Source organism: Callithrix jacchus, chromosome 12 (assembly GCF_049354715.1).
Source record: "Callithrix jacchus isolate 240 chromosome 12, calJac240_pri, whole genome shotgun sequence".
NCBI lineage: Eukaryota > Metazoa > Chordata > Mammalia > Primates > Cebidae > Callithrix > Callithrix jacchus.
In genome coordinates, this window is record NC_133513.1 from 17,164,169 (window position 1) to 17,180,496 (window position 16,328).

Here is a 16,328-nt window from a genome sequence, read left to right on the forward strand (position 1 = left end):
ATGCCCAGTTAATTTTTGTATTTTTAGTAGAGACGGGTTTTGTCATGTTGGCCAGGCTGGTCTCGAACTCCTGACCTCAGGTGATCCACCCACCTCAACCTCTCAAAGTGCTGGGATTACAGGCGTAAACTACTTTGCCCAGCCTTATTATATCTTTAACACATCTCCAAGGTTTTCTAATCTCCATTTTGAACAAAGAGAGAGCCTCAGCAGGTAATAGTATTTGGCTTTAATGTTATAAAATTTTGTTTCTTGTGTATGTTTTTGAAATGACCTTATTTTCATTGTAAGAGACACTTGTTTCCCATTTATTATAGAAATAAAGTTTCCTTTTAAAGTACATTTGTTAGATTATAAAAGGGTGTCAGTTTGAAAAAAAAAAAAGCAATAAGTAAATAACGGCACAGATGATAAGTGCCGATGGCAAAAATGTGAAGACTGAGGCCAGGCATTGTGGCTCACACCTGTAATCCCAGCTCTTTGGGAGGCTGAGGCAGGTAGATTACCTAAGGTCTGGAATTCAAGACCAGCCTGACCAATATGGTGAAACTCCGTCACTACTAAAAATATAAAAATTAGCCAGGCGTGGTGGCATGCACCTATAATCCCAGCTACTCAGGAGGTTGAGACAGGAGCATGCTTGAACCCAGGCAGTGGAGGTTGCGGTGAGCCAAGATCTCACCATTGCACTCCAGCCTGGTTGACAGAGTGAGAGACTGTCTCAAGAAAAAAAATAAATAATAAAATAAAAATAAGTAAATAAAAGGTTATATATAAAGCTAAAACTATGCCTTGTTCCACTTCCTTTTCTCCCTCTTCTAAAGAAATCGCTTTCCTCAAGTTGGCCTGAAGCCTCTCTGTGTCTGTTGTAATGCTTTTTTTTTTTTTTTTTTTGAAACGGTGTTTCGCTCTTGTTACCCAGGCTGGAGTGCAATGGCGCGATCTCGGCTCACCGCAACCTCCGACTCCTAGGTTCGAGCAATTCTCCTGCCTCAGCCTCCCAAGTAGCTGGGATTACAGGCACGCGCCACAATGTCCAGCTAATTTTTTGTATTTTTAGTAGAGACGGGGTTTCACCATGTTGACCACGATGGTCTCGATCTCTTGACCTCGTGATCCACCTACCTTGGCCTCCCAAAGTGCTGGGATTACAGGCTTGTTGTAATACTTTTCATGCTTGTATATATTCCCATAACAACATAGAGTATTGTTTTTTCAGCTTGAGTCTTTAAAAGTTTTTCACATCAGCAAGGCACAGTGGCTCATGCCTGTAATCCCAACACTTTGGGAGGCCGAGGTGGGTGGATCACCTGAAGTCGGCAGTTCAAGACCAGCCTGACCAACATGGAGAAATGCTGCCTCTACTAAAAATATAAAATTAGCCTGAGGTGGTGGTACATGTCTGTCTCAAAAAAAAAAAGTTTTTCAGAAATGACATCATATTGTACATAGTCTACAACTTTCCTCTCTGTCCCCAACATTTTTTTAAGATCTGTCCCTGATGATACATTTAGATTTGGTTCTTTTTTTTTTTTTCTTTGAGACAATACAAAGGATCTATTGGCGCCTACAACTAAAGAAGTCTGGAGGCTGGAGTGCTGTGGCATGGTCATGGCTCACTGCAATCCCCACATCCCCGGCTCAAGCCATCCTCCCACCTCAGCCTCTGGAGTAGCTGAGGCTAAGGTGCTGTGATACTACGCCCAGCTGAGTTTTGTATTTTTTGTAGAGATGGGGTTTTGTCATGTTACCCAGGCTGGTCTCAAACTCCTGGGCTCAAGCTATCCAAGTGCCTCAGCCTCCCAGAGTGCTGGGATTACAGGCGTGAGCCACCAGACCCAGCAGGATTTGGTTCATTCATGATAATTGCTGAATTGTATTCCATCACATATAGTTATCTCTTCTTCTACTGCCAGACATTTAGGTTTTTCTAATTTGGGATATTTTAAGCAGTGCTGTAATGAATACCTTTTTTTTTTTTTTTTCCTAATTCAGACATAGTATCACTATGTTGCCCAGGCTGGAGTGAAGTGGCTAGATCTCGGCTCACTGCAACCTCCACCACCAGGGTTCAAGTGATTCTTATGCCTCAGCCTCCCAAGTGGCTGGAACTATAGGCACGTGCCACCACAGCAGGCTAATTTTTTTTTTTTTTTTTTAATAGAGACAGGGTTTCACCACATTGACCAGGCTGGTCTCAAACTCCTGACCTCTGGTGATCCAGTTGCCTTGGCCTCCCACAGTACTGGGATTACAGGTGTGAGCCATGGTGCCTGGCATGAATACCTTTAAACCCATCTCTTGGTGCTCACCAGGGAGTTTCTCTAGCTCAGTATTTCCCAATCTGTTTCATGTCCAGCTCACAGAAGAAATAGTAATAGAGTATTTGTACGCAGGAGGCTCCTCACGGCCAGAGGCCACACGCCCAAAGGCTAGAGCTACTTAGGTCCTGTGGGCACTGAGAGCATCAATTTCTCAGCATCTCTCATTCACTTGACCGCTCACAGGTTGGGAAGTTCAAATCAAGGGAATGTACTTGGCGATGAAACTGTATTGCTGGCTTATGGGATAGGCACATCTCCACGTCAATACTATAGGTTGCAAAATGCTTTCCCAAGACGTTACAGCATATACATACCACCTACCAGTGGTATGTATATGTCTCTATTTCCTCACATCTTTACCAACACTTTATGTTAACTTGACTTTTTTTTTTTAACAGGGTCTCACTCTGTTGCCCAGGCTGGAGTGCCGTGGCAACATTATGGCTCACTCACTGCAGCCACAACTTCCTGCACTCAAGTAATACTCCCACCTCAGCATCCTGAGTAGCACTACAGGCATGCACCACCATACCTGGCTAACTTTTTAAACTTTTAGTAGAGATGGGGAGGGCTTACTATGTTGCCCAGGCTGGTCTCGAACTCCTGGACTCAAGCAATACTGCCATCTTAACCTCCCAAAGTGCTGGGATTACAGGTGTAAGCCACCTCACCTGGCCTTCTTACCCCCTGCAGAGAAAAAATCAATTCACTGAGATTGTGGTATTACAGTAAAGAAAGAGGTCAATTAATGCAAAGCTGGCCAGGTGGAAGACTAGAGCTATTACTCAAATCAGTCTCCCAGATAACTCAGAGACTAGGGATTGTATGGATAATTTGGAGGGCAGGGGGCTAGGAAATGGGTGCTGCTGATTGGTTGGGGATGAAATCATAGGGGTGTGGAAATGGCCCCAGTGTGCTGAAAGTGCCCCTTGGTGAGGACCATAGGACTGATTGAGTTGTAATTCACAGGTCTGATGGGGTGAGTTGGTTGCCAGAATACAATAGTCCGAAAAACATCTCAAAGACCAGTTGTGGGTTCTATAATAGTGGTGTTACCTATAGCAGTAATTGGGGAAGTCACAAATCTATGGCTTTTGGCCATGACTTCTGAGCAGTAAGGGATGATAGAAACTTTGCCTACGTTTTAACAGAATTCACTCCCTTCCCACAACCTAAATCCTGGCCTACTTACTGGCTTAGGTAGTCCCTGAGCAAGGAGGGGGTTTACTTTAGGGAGGGATTTTTATCATCCTTGATTCAAAGTTAAACAATAAGGCAGAGTGTGCAGTGAGCCTGGATCAGCCACTGCACTCCACCCTGGGCGACACAGCAAGACACCATCTCAAAAAAAAGTTAAACAATAAGCTAAATTCCCTCCGTGCTTAGCTTGATTTACACCTAGGAATGAGCAAAGACAGCCAGCCTGTGAGGCTAGAAGCAAGATGGAGTCAGCCATGCTAGAATTCTCTCACTCTCATAATCTTTGCAAAGGCAGTTTCAAAGCCAATCCCATAATACATGAATAGATGCAGGAAAACAAACAAACCCCTTTATAGAAGGTGTAAGAGAATAGATGACTGTTGGCCGGGCGCGGTGGCTCACGCCTATAATCCCAGCACTTTGGGAGGCTGAGGCGGGTGGATCACGAGGTCAACAGATCAAGACCATCCTGGTCAACAAGGTGAAACCCTGTCTCTACTAAAAATACAAAAATTAGCTGGGCATGGTGGTGCACGCCTGTAGTCCCAGCTACTCGGGAGGCTGAGGCAGGAGAATTGCTTGAACCCAGAAGGCAGAGGTTCTGGTGAGCCGAGATCGTGCCATTGCACTCCAGTCTGGGTAACAACAGTGAAACTCCGTCTCAAGAAAAAAGAATAGATGACCGTTGATTGATCCATGAGGCAAGAGTAATTACAGTGAAATGAACTGAGGATAGGGACAGTCTATAATATGGCTTGAAAACTGCATATTGGGCTTCTGGAGAAACATACACTGTGAATGTCTAATCTGATTTCCTGATCTCTGAGTCATGCACTTAATAAAGATGGTATCGATAAGAGGTCAGTCACATTTGGGGAAGTGAAAAGTCAGGAAGAGAAGGTAGGACCCCAACATCGTAAATTGTGTTGTGTTGATTATGCTAACATCAATTCCCAGGAAATGAATTCAGGATCAGAAAAATGTTTGTTGGCCCTCAGTAGACTCAGAATGAATTGAAGTAAAATGAATGAATAAATTGGTGTGTGCTCTGCTACCAAAGAGAGGTGCGTAGTCCAATGTCTCTCTTTTCCCTGTGTGCTAAGGAACTTAGAGCTAAATCAGTTGCTGTAGCTTTCTTTAATCAAAAAGAGATCTTGGTCAGGTGTGGTGGTTCACACCTGTAATCCCAGCACTTTGGGAGGCCAAGGCAGGAGGATAGCTGGAAGCCAGGAGTTCAAGATCAGCCTGGCCAACATAGTGAGACCTCCCTCCCTCCCCCCATCTAAAACAAAACAAAACAAAAAAATGTCCTGGCATGGTGGGACACACCTGTAATCCCAGCTACTCAGGAGGCTGAGGAGAGAGGATTGCTTGATCATGGGAATATGAAGCTGCAGTGAGCTAGGACTGCACTCCAGCATGGGCAACAGAGTAAGGGTGAGATCCTGTCTGGAAAAGAGGAAAGGGAAGGGGAGGGGAAGGGGAAAGGGAGGAGAAAGAGAGGGGAAAGGAAAGGAGAAGAGAGGGGAGTGGAGGGGAGGGGAAGGAGTAGGGAACAGAAGGGAAGGGGAAGGGAAGGGAAGGAAAGGAAAGGGAAAAGGGGAAAGGATTTCAATTGTAGGAGTAAATAAAAGAAAAGAAAAAGTGTGAAGCCCAGGTGGATCAGGCTTGCAATCTCAGCGCTTTGGGAGGCCGAGGCAGGTGGATCACTTGAGGTCAGGAGCTCCAGACCAGCCTGGCCAACATGGTGAAACCCCGGTTCTACTAAAAATACAAACATAAGCCGGATGTGGTGGCGGGTGCCTGTAATCCTAGCTCCTTGGGAGGCTGAGGCAAGAGAATCGCTTGAACCTGGGAGGTGGAGGTTGCAGTGAGCGGAGTTTGCACCACTGCACTCCAGCCTGGTGAGAGAGCAAGGCTTTGTCTCAAAACAAACAAAAAAAAATAATAATAAAAATGAAAAGAATCTTGATACCCTTTCCCCCTTCTTTTCTTTTTATGTCTTGGTTTCTGCGGTTTTATTATAACAAACTTCAAATCCTCTTTGGAAGTTGATAGGGATTTGAATCAGTGAGATTTTAAAATCGGAAATATATCTATTTACGTATTTATTCATTTTATTTTTAAAATAAAACAAACCCTTGTGTCGAGCGAGGGGTGACTTTCAATAGATGGCAGCGAGGGAGCTGCTCTGCTAGGTACGAAACTCCGACCCGGAAGTAGATCGGCTACGAAAGGTTTAGTGCCAGGTTCCCCACGAACGTGCGTTGCGTGACCGGCGAGGGGCGGCCGCCTTTCCGGCCACCCCCTGTTTCCCAGGACCAAGGGCTCTCGGTATGGACCCCGGTTCCATCGCGCGGCGGGGCACGCCCTGCGCAGGGCGGAGTGGCCAGCGGGCGGCGACGACGGGGGACTGGCCATCCAACGCCAACCGAGGCCCTCTCCTAGGAAATCAGAGATTTATTTTTAATCCAGCTGATCAGAAGAAAGCTTACTCATTAAAGCTTTAGAAGATATTCTTTACAGGAGCTGGGGTACGCAGTTTCTGATTGAGTCCCTAAACAAGAAACCCCAGTGCATAAGTGGATTTTGCGTAAGTGAGGATGAAAGAGCGCCCAAGCTATGCAGTCTAACAGAACTGGGTAAATTATTCAACCTCTTTGAACTTCTGTTTTTCTCCTCTTGACAATATGCAAATAGCACAATGAGCCCTTCAGGGCTGTTGTGATGTTAAAGGTAAATAAATTTTCATTTTTAAAAGTTTTGCCTGGGCATGGTGGCTCACGCCTGTAATCCCAACGCTTTAGGAGACCAAGGGAGGAGGATATCGTGAAGCCAGGGGTTTGAGACCAGCCTGGCCAATGTAGTACAACTCCATCTCTAAAAATAGTAAATAAATAATTTTATTTTTTACTTTCGTTTTTTAATTTTTTCAAGATGAGGTGTTGCTCTGTTGCCCAGGCTGGAGTGCACTGTGTGATCATAGCTCACTGCAGCCTCAAAGTCCTAGGCTCAAGTGATCCTCCTATCTCAGCCTCCCAAGTACCTGGGACTACAGATGACTGCACTGTGCTAAGGTTTTTTTTTTTTTTTCTGTTTTAGTCCGAGATGGTTATGAATGTGCCCGAGTTTTTTGTTTTTCTAACTCTGAGGCATTTTATTATAAAAAGTTAATACTCATATACATAAAATAATATGTACTTAAAATCCATGATACATTTACTTCATTTTTTAGCTTGACCTTCTAGTAGATCTTTAGCTTCATTGATTTTGGCTGCAATATAAGGAGATCCTCCTTTGTCAGGATGATTTAAAAGCATAATTCATCGATGAGCATCTCTTATTTTCCCTTCATTGGCAGTAGGGCTTACACGTAGTATTAATGCTTCTTTCCATTTTGTCATTTTGGGTTTAAGCCCACCTCTGTAATAGCCACCACTGAAGGCAGATTTTGGTAGACTTTGAAAAACTTGTTTTACTTGAGGCTCCATATGCTTCATGGCTTGCAAAACAAGCCGCTGCAATGGTCAGTCCAACTGCTACCATTGTGCTGGCCGTGGCTGCTGCGGCTGGGTTCCCTTGCTTCCACCGGGAGCCTGGCTCATCCCAGTGCAGATGTTGAGGCCTACCTTGTTTGTTTTTTGAGACAGGTCTCACTCTGTCATCAATGCTGTGCAGTGGTGCAGTCATGGCTCACTGCAGCCTATAGCCTATATCTTCCAGGCTCGCGCTATCCTGCCACGTCAGCCTTCCAGGTAGCTGAGACTACAGGAATACACCTCCATGTTCAGCTAATTTTTACATTTTCTTTTGTAGACACAGGGTCTTGGCTTTTTTGCCCAGGCTGGTCTTGAACTCCTGGCTTCTAGCGATCCTCCCATCTCAGCATCCCAAAGTGCTGAGACTACAGGCTTGAGCCCCTGCTCCTGGCCAAAGGTAAATACATTTTAAAGTAACATTAAATGTAATAAACCGAATCATCCAGCAGTTTCTTTCTTTTTTTTTTTTTTGAGACAGAGTTTTGCTTTGTTACCCAGAGTGGAGTGCAATGGTGTGATCTCAGCTCTCTTCAACCTCTGACTCATGGGTTCAAGTAATTCTCCTGTCTCAGCCTCCCAAGTAGCTGGGATTACAGGTGTGCACCACCATGCCTGGCTAATTTTTGTATTCTTTTAGTAGAGACAGGGTTTCACCATGTTGGCCAGGCTGGTCTTGAACTCCTGAACTCAAAGTGATCTGCCCACCTCGGCCTCCCAAAGTGCTGGGATTACAGTCGTGAGAGCCACCGTGCCTGGCTAGCAGTTCCACTCCTAAATGGACATTCTAAAGAGTTGAAAGCAGGGACTGAAATATGTACAGGTGTCATAGTAGCATTAGTTACAATAGCCAAAAGACAGAAATGACCTGTGCCCATCCACAGATGAATGGATAAACAATACATAGTGTATATACATACAATGGCATAACTTTCAGCCTTACAAAGGAATGAGACTCTGATACCTACTACCACATGGATGAACCATGAAGAACATCATGCTCAGTGAAAAAAGCTGGTCACAAAATGATAAATATTATATAATTCCACTTTTATGAGTTAACCTAGAATAGGCAACTTCACAGACACAGAAAGTAAAATTGAGATTACCGGGGTCCATGGGAGGGAGAAATGGGAGAGTTAATGTTTACTGGGTATGGCATTTCTTTTTTTTTTTTTTTTTTTGAGATAAAGTACTCTGTTGCCAGGCTGGAGGGCAGTGGTACGATCTTGGATCACTGCAACCTCTGCCTCCCTGGTTCAAGTGATTCTTCCGCCTCAGGGTACAGCATTTCTTTTAGGGAAGATAACGTTCTGGAGATGAATGATGGTGATCATTGAAGAACAATGAATGTGAATGTTCTTTTCTATTTTGAAACAGAGCCTTACTGTGTTGTCCAGGTTGGAATCCTATGGCTCACTGCAGCCTGGACCTCCCAGGCTCAAGGAATCCTCCCACAAAAAAAAATACAAACATTAACCAGGCGTGGTGATGCATGCCTTGCAGTCTCAGTTACTTGGGACACTGAAGTGTGAGGATGGCTTGAGACCAGGAGGCTGGGTTGCAATGAGCCAAAATTATGCCACCTCACTCCATCCTGGGTAACAGAGCTAGACTCTGTCTCAAAGACAAAAAAAGGCCAGGCACAGTGGCTCAGGCCTATAATCCTAACACTCTGGGAGGCTGAAGCAGGTGGATCACTGTGGTCAGGAATTCAAGACCAGTCTGGCCAACATGGTAAAACCCCATCTCTACTAAAAATACAAAAAATTAGCTGGGTGTAGTGGCAGTAGCCTGTTACTCATGAAGCTGAGGCAGGAGAATCGCTTGAATCCGGGAAGCAGAGGTTGTAATGAGCTGAGATGGTGCCACTGCACTCCAGCCTGGGCAACAGAGTGAGACTTCGCCTCAAAAAAAAAAAGATTAAGAGATAATAATAGTTTATTAATATGCTACAATTGCTGTGATTACATATTTGTATAATATATACATTATTTAATAGGCTAACTGTGCATCTTAAAACTATTGAACCTAGTTGAGGGGAGTTTTTCTCTCCCCACCTATAAGATACCTTTCCCGATCAGGGGTCTGTAAGAATGTGCAGGGACCCTGGAAAGTCTTAGGTGTAAAGTATGACAGGCGGCCAAGTGCAGTGGCTCATGCCTATAATCCTAGCACTTTGGGAAGCTGAGGCAGGTAGATGACCTGAGGTCAGGAGTTTGAGACCAGCCTGACCAACATGGTGAAACCCCATTTCTACTAAAAATACAAAATTAGGTTCTGAAATTTTGTTTTCTTCCCTTGGCAATGGATCTTGACAATCAGGAATTATGATTCCCGGTTTCTGCAGAATAAATCAACTTTTCATCTGAGTCAAATGATGATTATTAGGCTTCCTCCGTGCTCTTGAGTTACGAGTCTTTTACATGCACAAAGTGGATGTACTGGGACAATCATTACAACGAGACAGCTATTTCCAACATAAATCAACAAGCCCGGTTAACCTGGGACAGCTGCTGCTGTTGAGATACCTTTTAAGGGCAAAGCTCTGGCCTAGGAAATTGGCAGCTCTTGAAGTGGTCCTGGTAGCTTCATTCTACCAGCCAGGGCAAATCCATTTACAGGGAAACCCCGGGGATAAGTGAGTGTTAATGTCTCCTGGGTTTTAGTCACAGACAGCACCATGATTTTATTGACTAAGATCTCTTTCTCCAGATGGATGGACTCAGAAAATGAGGCCTGCAAAGCGATGTAAAGGCTTGACTCACAGAAGCGTCTCTGATTCCTGGGAAAACCAGGACAACTGGTTTTCGCAGCCCTTCATTGAAAAGGCAGTTAACCCCCAGGAGCTGGCAAGGAAGCCAGTTCTGGCAGATGAACTGGTCAATTGACTCTCCTTGAAGACAGAGCTCTGGGGCTCAATGTCATTTTGATCATGTTGGCATTACCAAGTTTTTAACCACATCGTCATCATCATCATCTGCTATTGATTCGGTCTTTCCCTATCATTTTTCAAATTTTATTTTTGTACAGATGAAGTCTCCCGCTATATTGCCCAGGCTGGTTTTGTGTTTTTAGTAGAGACAGGGTTTCTCCATGTTGGTCAGGCTGGTCTCCAACTCCCAACCTCAGGGGATCCACCTGACTCGGCCTCCCAAAGTGCTGGGATTACAGGTGTGAGCCACTGTGCCTTGTCCTTTTTTTTTTTTTTTTTTGAGATGGAGTTTCACTCTTGTTACCCAGGCTAGAGTGCAATGGCGCGATCTCGGCTCACCGCAACCTCCGCCTCCTGGGTTCAGGCAGTTCTCCTGCCTTAGCCTCCCGAATAGCTGGGATTACAGGTGTGCACCACCATGCCCAACTAATTTTTTGTATTTTTAGTAGAGATGGGGTTTCACCATGTTGACCAGGATGGTCTTGATCTCCTGACTTTGTGATCCACCCGCCTCAGCCTCCCAAAATGCTAGGATTACAGGCATGAGCCACCGCTCCCAGCCAGCCTTTTTTTTTTTAAATCTCATACATGACAAAGATTTTTTGCTTGGCCAAACTTTAGTCAGGCTTCTGAATCTTCTGCAAAGCCCATCTGTGCACTTTCTTATAAAATCCAGTTTTAGCAAAGAACCCTGCTAAGTCAGTGTAGCAAGAACCCCCCACCCTTGATATCCGATCATCTTCCATATCTGATCATGTTCCTCATCCTCTACCAACCTCCAGGTAATATCTGGTCACCCTGGCCTGCCTTCTGCAAGAATCCTTTTAGGTGGGCTTAGCCAGAATCCCTCTTATCCCTGATGTTTCCTCTTAGTTGTTTCCATTCACTGCCCCCCTCCCTGATCTTTGGATATAAATTCCCATTTGCCCATGCTGTAAAGGCAACATATGGCTGGCTGTGATGCTCACTCCTGTAATCCCAACCCTTTGGGAGGCTGAGGCAGGAGGATCATTTGAGCCCAGGTGTTTGAGACCAGCCTGGGTAACACAATGAGACCCGCCCCCTACAAAAAAATTTAAAAATTAAGTGGCTTGAACCTGTAGTCTCCACTACTCCAGAGGCTGCAGTGGGAGGATCGCCTGAGGTGAAGAGGTCGGGGTTGCAGTGAGCTGTGATCATGTACTACACTCCTGCCTGCGCAACAGAGCAAGAGTTTGTCTCAAAAAAAAAAAAAAAAAAAAAAGGCTGGGCGACGTGGCTTATGCCTGTAATTCTAGCACTTTGGGAGGCCAAGGTGGGTAGATTACTTGAGGTCAGGAGTTCAAGACCAGCCTGGCCAACATGGTGAAACACTGTCCCTACTAAAAATACAAAACTTAGCTGGACATGCTGGCAGATGCCTGTAATTCCAGCTACTTGGGAGGCTGATGCAGGAGAATCACTTGAAACTGGGAGGTGGAGTTTGCAGTGAGCCGAGATTGGGCCATTGCACTCTAGCCTGGGCAACAAGAGCAAAACTCCATCTCAAAAAAAAAAAAAAAGGGAATCTTGACATTCCAGGTAAGTTTGTGAGTGATTGTAATTCTTTATACTGTTCTATATTTTAAAAATTCTATTTTTTTATTGTTTATTTATTATTTTTTTTAGACGGAGTTTTGCTCTTGTTACCCAGGCTGGAGTGCAATGGCGCGATCTCAGCTCACCGCAACCTCCGCCTCCTGGGTTCAGGCAATTCTCCTGCCTCAGCCTCCTGAGTAGCTGGAATTACAGGCACGCGCCACCATGCCCAGCTAATTTTTTTTTTTTTTTGTACTTTTAGTAGAGACGGGGTTTCACCATGTTGACCAGGATGGTCTCCATCTCTTGACCTCGTGATCCACCCGCCTCAGCCTCCCAAAGTGCTAGGATTACAGGCTTGAGCCACCATGCCCGGCCTATTTTTTATTTTTTAATTTATCTTTTGTAGAGATAGAGTTTTGCTATGTTGCTTAGGCTGGTCTTGAACTCCTGACCTCAAGCACTCCTCCTGCCTCAGTTTCCCAGAGTGTTGGGATTACAGGCATGAGCCACCATGCCCAGACCAAAATTCTCAAAGTTGAAAAAAACTCCCCCTTTCCCACCTCTACTCTTGCCTCAAACAAATTTATCAAGGAAGATAGAAAAAAATCTTTCAGTAAAGATTTAAGAACCTAGGCTGAAGTCTGAAAGTATAAATAATTTCATATGTGATTTTTTTTTTAGACAGGGTTTTTCTCTGTTGTCCAATCTGGAGTGCAGTGATATCAACAGGGCTCACTGCAGCCTCAGCCTCCTGGACTCAAGTCATCCTCCCACCTTAGCCTCCTGAGTAGTTGGGACTACAGGCGTAAGCTGCTGTACCTTGTGTTAACTTTTTACTTGGAAACAATTACAGACTCACAAAAAGTTGCAGAAATAGTCGAGAGGCAGGGCACAGTGGCTCACACCTGTAATCCCAGCACTTTGGGAGGCCGAGGAGGGGAAGACCACAAGGTCAAGAGATCAAGACCATCCTGGCCAACATGGTAAAACCCTGTCTCTACTAAAAATACAAAAATTATTTGGGTGCGGTGGCAGGCACCTGTATTCCCAGCTACTAGGGAGGGTGAAGCAGGAGAATCATTTGAACCTGGGAGGTAGAGGTTGCAGTGAGCTGAGATCGAGACAAGGCACTCCAGCCTGGGTGACAGAGCGAGACTCCATCTCAAGAAAAAAAAAATAGTAAAGAGGTCCCAAGTACCCATCACCTAGCTTCTCCCAACAGTAATATCTACCATAACTATTGTACACTACCAAAATTCAGGAAATTGACATGAAGACAACATAACTATCTAGACTACACACTTTACTGTGATTTCACTTGTTTAACCTTTTATTTTTGACTTCTTTAAGTTACAAAAGCAATTTGCCCATCAATGGATAAACAAATTGTGGTATAATCCATACAATAAACTATTAGCCATCAAAAGGGATGAAGTGGCCAGGCTTGGTGGCTCACGCCTGTAATCCCAGCACTTTGGAGGCCGAGGTGGGCGGATCAATAGATCAGGAGATCCAGACCAGCCTGGCACAGTGAAACCTCGTCTCTACTAAAAATACAAAAATTAGCCAGGCATGGAAGCACATGCCTATAGTCCCAGCTACTCGGGAGGCTGAGGCAGGAGAATCGCTTGAACCCGTTAAGCGGAGGTTGTGGTGAGCCCAGATTGTGTCATTTCCAGCCTGGTCAAGAGAGCAAGACTCCATCTCAAAAAACAAACAAACAAACAAAAAACCCACAAAAGGATAAAGTACTGATACCTGCTTCAACATAGACAAATCTTGAAAACATTATGCTAAGTGGAGGCACGATCCAAGATGGCCGATCGCTAACATCCCGGGATTGCAGCTCTCAGGGAAGGCGCGGAGAACTAGAGGACGCCACACTTTCAGACAAAGTCTGGTCGCTCACGGAGCAGAAGATCCCCCAGTGGTGGAAACACACAAGTCGCCAGCGCAACTCTCGTGGTCGGCGCAGCGGTTCCGCCAGCACCTCGGCGCGGCAGCGCTCGGTGCAGAGTAAACAAGACCGGTTCCCCTTCTGACCGAGGTTTGGAGGCCCGGGAAGGCAGAGTCGCCTACTACAGAAACAAGAAGGAAGCCCGACAGGAGAATCCTGGGCAGAAAAGCACCATCAGTCTTAACGCAGCTGCTCTGGCCCTGGGAACTAACAACCTGGACGTCCACTCAAGAGACCTAATCTGAAAGTTGGTAATTTCAAAGACGACAGGAGGATAAATTTACAATGACGGGAAGAAACCAGCGTAAAAAAGCTGAGAATACTCAAAGTCAGAACGCCTCTCCCTCTAAAGATGATCACAGTTCCACATCAACAATGGAACAAGGCTTGATGGAGAACGAGCGCATCCCAATGACAGAATCACTCTTCAAGGAATGGATAATAAGAAACTTCTGTGAGTTAAAAGAACATGTTGTAGCCCAATGTAAAGAAACTAGGAACTTTGAAAAAAGGTTTGATGAAATCCTATTGAGAATAGACAACTTAGAGAGGAGTATGAGTGAATTAATGGAACTGAAGAATACAATACAGGAACTCCGAGAAGTATGCACAGGTTTAAACACTCGAATTGTTCAAGCAGAAGAAGGGATATCAGAGGTCAAAGTCCAACTTAATGAAATAAAACGTGAAGAAAAGATTAGAGAAAAAAGGATAAAAAGGAATGAGCAAAGTCTCCAAGAAATGTGGGACTATGTGAAAAGACCAAATTTACGTTTGATAGGTGTACCTGAATGCAACGGAGAGAATGAATCCAAGCTGGAAAATACCCTTCAGGATATTATTCAGGAAAATTTTCCTAAACTAGCAAAGCAGGTCAACATTCAACCCCAGGTAATACAGAGAACACCACAAAGATATTCCTCAAGAAGAGCAACCCCAAGGCACATAATCGTTAGATTCACCAGGGTTGAAACGAAGGAGAGGATACTAAGGGCAGCCAGAGAGAAAGGTCAGATAACCCACAAAGGCAAGCCTATCAGACTTACAGCAGATCTCTCCGCAGAAACTCTACAGGCCAGAAGAGAGTGGGGGCCAATATTCAACATCCTCAAAGAACAGAACCTTCAGCCCAGAATTTCATATCCAGCCAAACTAAGCTTCACAACTGAAGGAAAAATAAAATCTTTTATGAACAAGCAAGAACTCAGAGATTTTATTACCACCAGGCCTGCTTTACAAGAGCTTCTGAAAGAGGCATTACACACAGAAAGAAACAACCAGTATTAGCCTTTCTAAAAATACACCAAAAAGTAAAGAGCACCAACATAAAGAAGAATTTATACCAACAAATGGATAAAACAGCCAGTCAACATCAAATGGCAGTAACCCTAAATTTAAATTGACTAAATTCCCAATCAAAAGACACAGCCAAAACCCAACGGCATGTTACATCCAGACCTGTTTCACATGCAAGGATACACAAAGACTCAAAACAAAGGGATGGAGAAAGATTTACCAACCAAATGGAGAGCAAAAATAATAAATAAATAAAAAGCAGGAGTTGCAATTCTTGTATCGGATAAAATAGATTTTAAAGCAACAAAGATATAGTGGTAAAAGGATCAATGCAACAACCAGAGCTAACGATCCTAACACCCAGATAGGAGACTTAGATTCAATGAGACAGAAAATTAATAAGGATATCAAGGACTCGAACTCAGATCCAGAACAAGTAAACTTAATAAATATTTATAGAGCTCCCCACTTCAAATACACAAAATATACATTCTTGTCAATACCACATCACACCTACCCATTAGTTTAAATGAACCATTGATTGGCCATTATTAATACCCAATTTTTTTCAAAATAAAGCAATATTTCCATTTACTCTCCCTCTTTCTCTTCCTCTTTCTTCCTCTCCTTTACTTATTTTTTTTTTTTTCTTTCCTTCTCTCAAAAAAAAAGAAATCAACTTGTAAACCTCTAGATCCAGGTCGGCAATGTCTCTTTCATTGCTTGATATCCTTTCTTCCCTTCCCTCCCTCCCCACTTCCTCCCTTCCTTCCTTCCTTCATCCCTTCCTTCCTCCCTACCGTCCTTCTTCCCTTCCTTCCTGCCTTCCTCCCCCCCCCAAAAAAAAAAAAAAAGAAAAAAGAAAACATTATGCTAAGTGAAAAAAGCCTGCCACAAAAGGTCCTGGTGCTATTGTGATACAGTAAGAGATACATATTTGGGCTCTGCCCCCAGTTTCTGGCACAGAGGTTCTAAAACTCTTGAAATTTCCTGAACCATAGGGGTGCTAGGTGCATCATTTGCTCTAATACTTGGTCTTTGACCCCAGTTCCTGACACGGAGCTCCTAATCCCTTGGCATTTCCTAAGTAAGAGGAATGTCTTTTGTTCTAATGATGCAACCCAATTTTTGTGTGTGTGTGAAGGAGTCTTGCTTTTGTCGCCCATGCTAGAGTGCAGTGGCATGATCTCGGCTCACCACAACCTCCACCTCCTGGGTTCAAGCAATTCTCCTGCCTCAGCCTCCTGAGTAGCTGGGATTACAGACATGTGCCACCATGCCCAGCTGATTTTTGTATTTTTAGTAAAGACAGGTTTTCACCATGCTGGCTAGGATGGTCTTGAACTCCTGACCTTAGGTGATCTGCCCACCTTGGCCTCCCAAAGTGCTGGGATTACAGGAGGGAGCCACCTCACCCCGCCTAATGATCCAGCTCCTGATGGGCTCCTAGAAGATGGCTGGTTACCAGAAAAGCCAAGTCATGACTAGAAGTTTAGAACTTTCAGCCCCACACACAACCT

The 16,328-nt window shown here is 44.4% G+C and overlaps 1 protein-coding gene and 1 pseudogene across 4 annotated transcripts in view; both read right to left on the minus strand.

Moving 5' to 3' along the window:
* TNFRSF17 (TNF receptor superfamily member 17) overlaps nt 1-16,328 on the minus strand; it is a 135,662-nt gene that overhangs the window by 61,934 nt on the left and 57,400 nt on the right. The gene's annotated exons all lie outside the window — the stretch shown is intronic.
* On the minus strand, nt 797-7,132 carry LOC144578590 (mitochondrial import inner membrane translocase subunit TIM14 pseudogene; annotated as a pseudogene).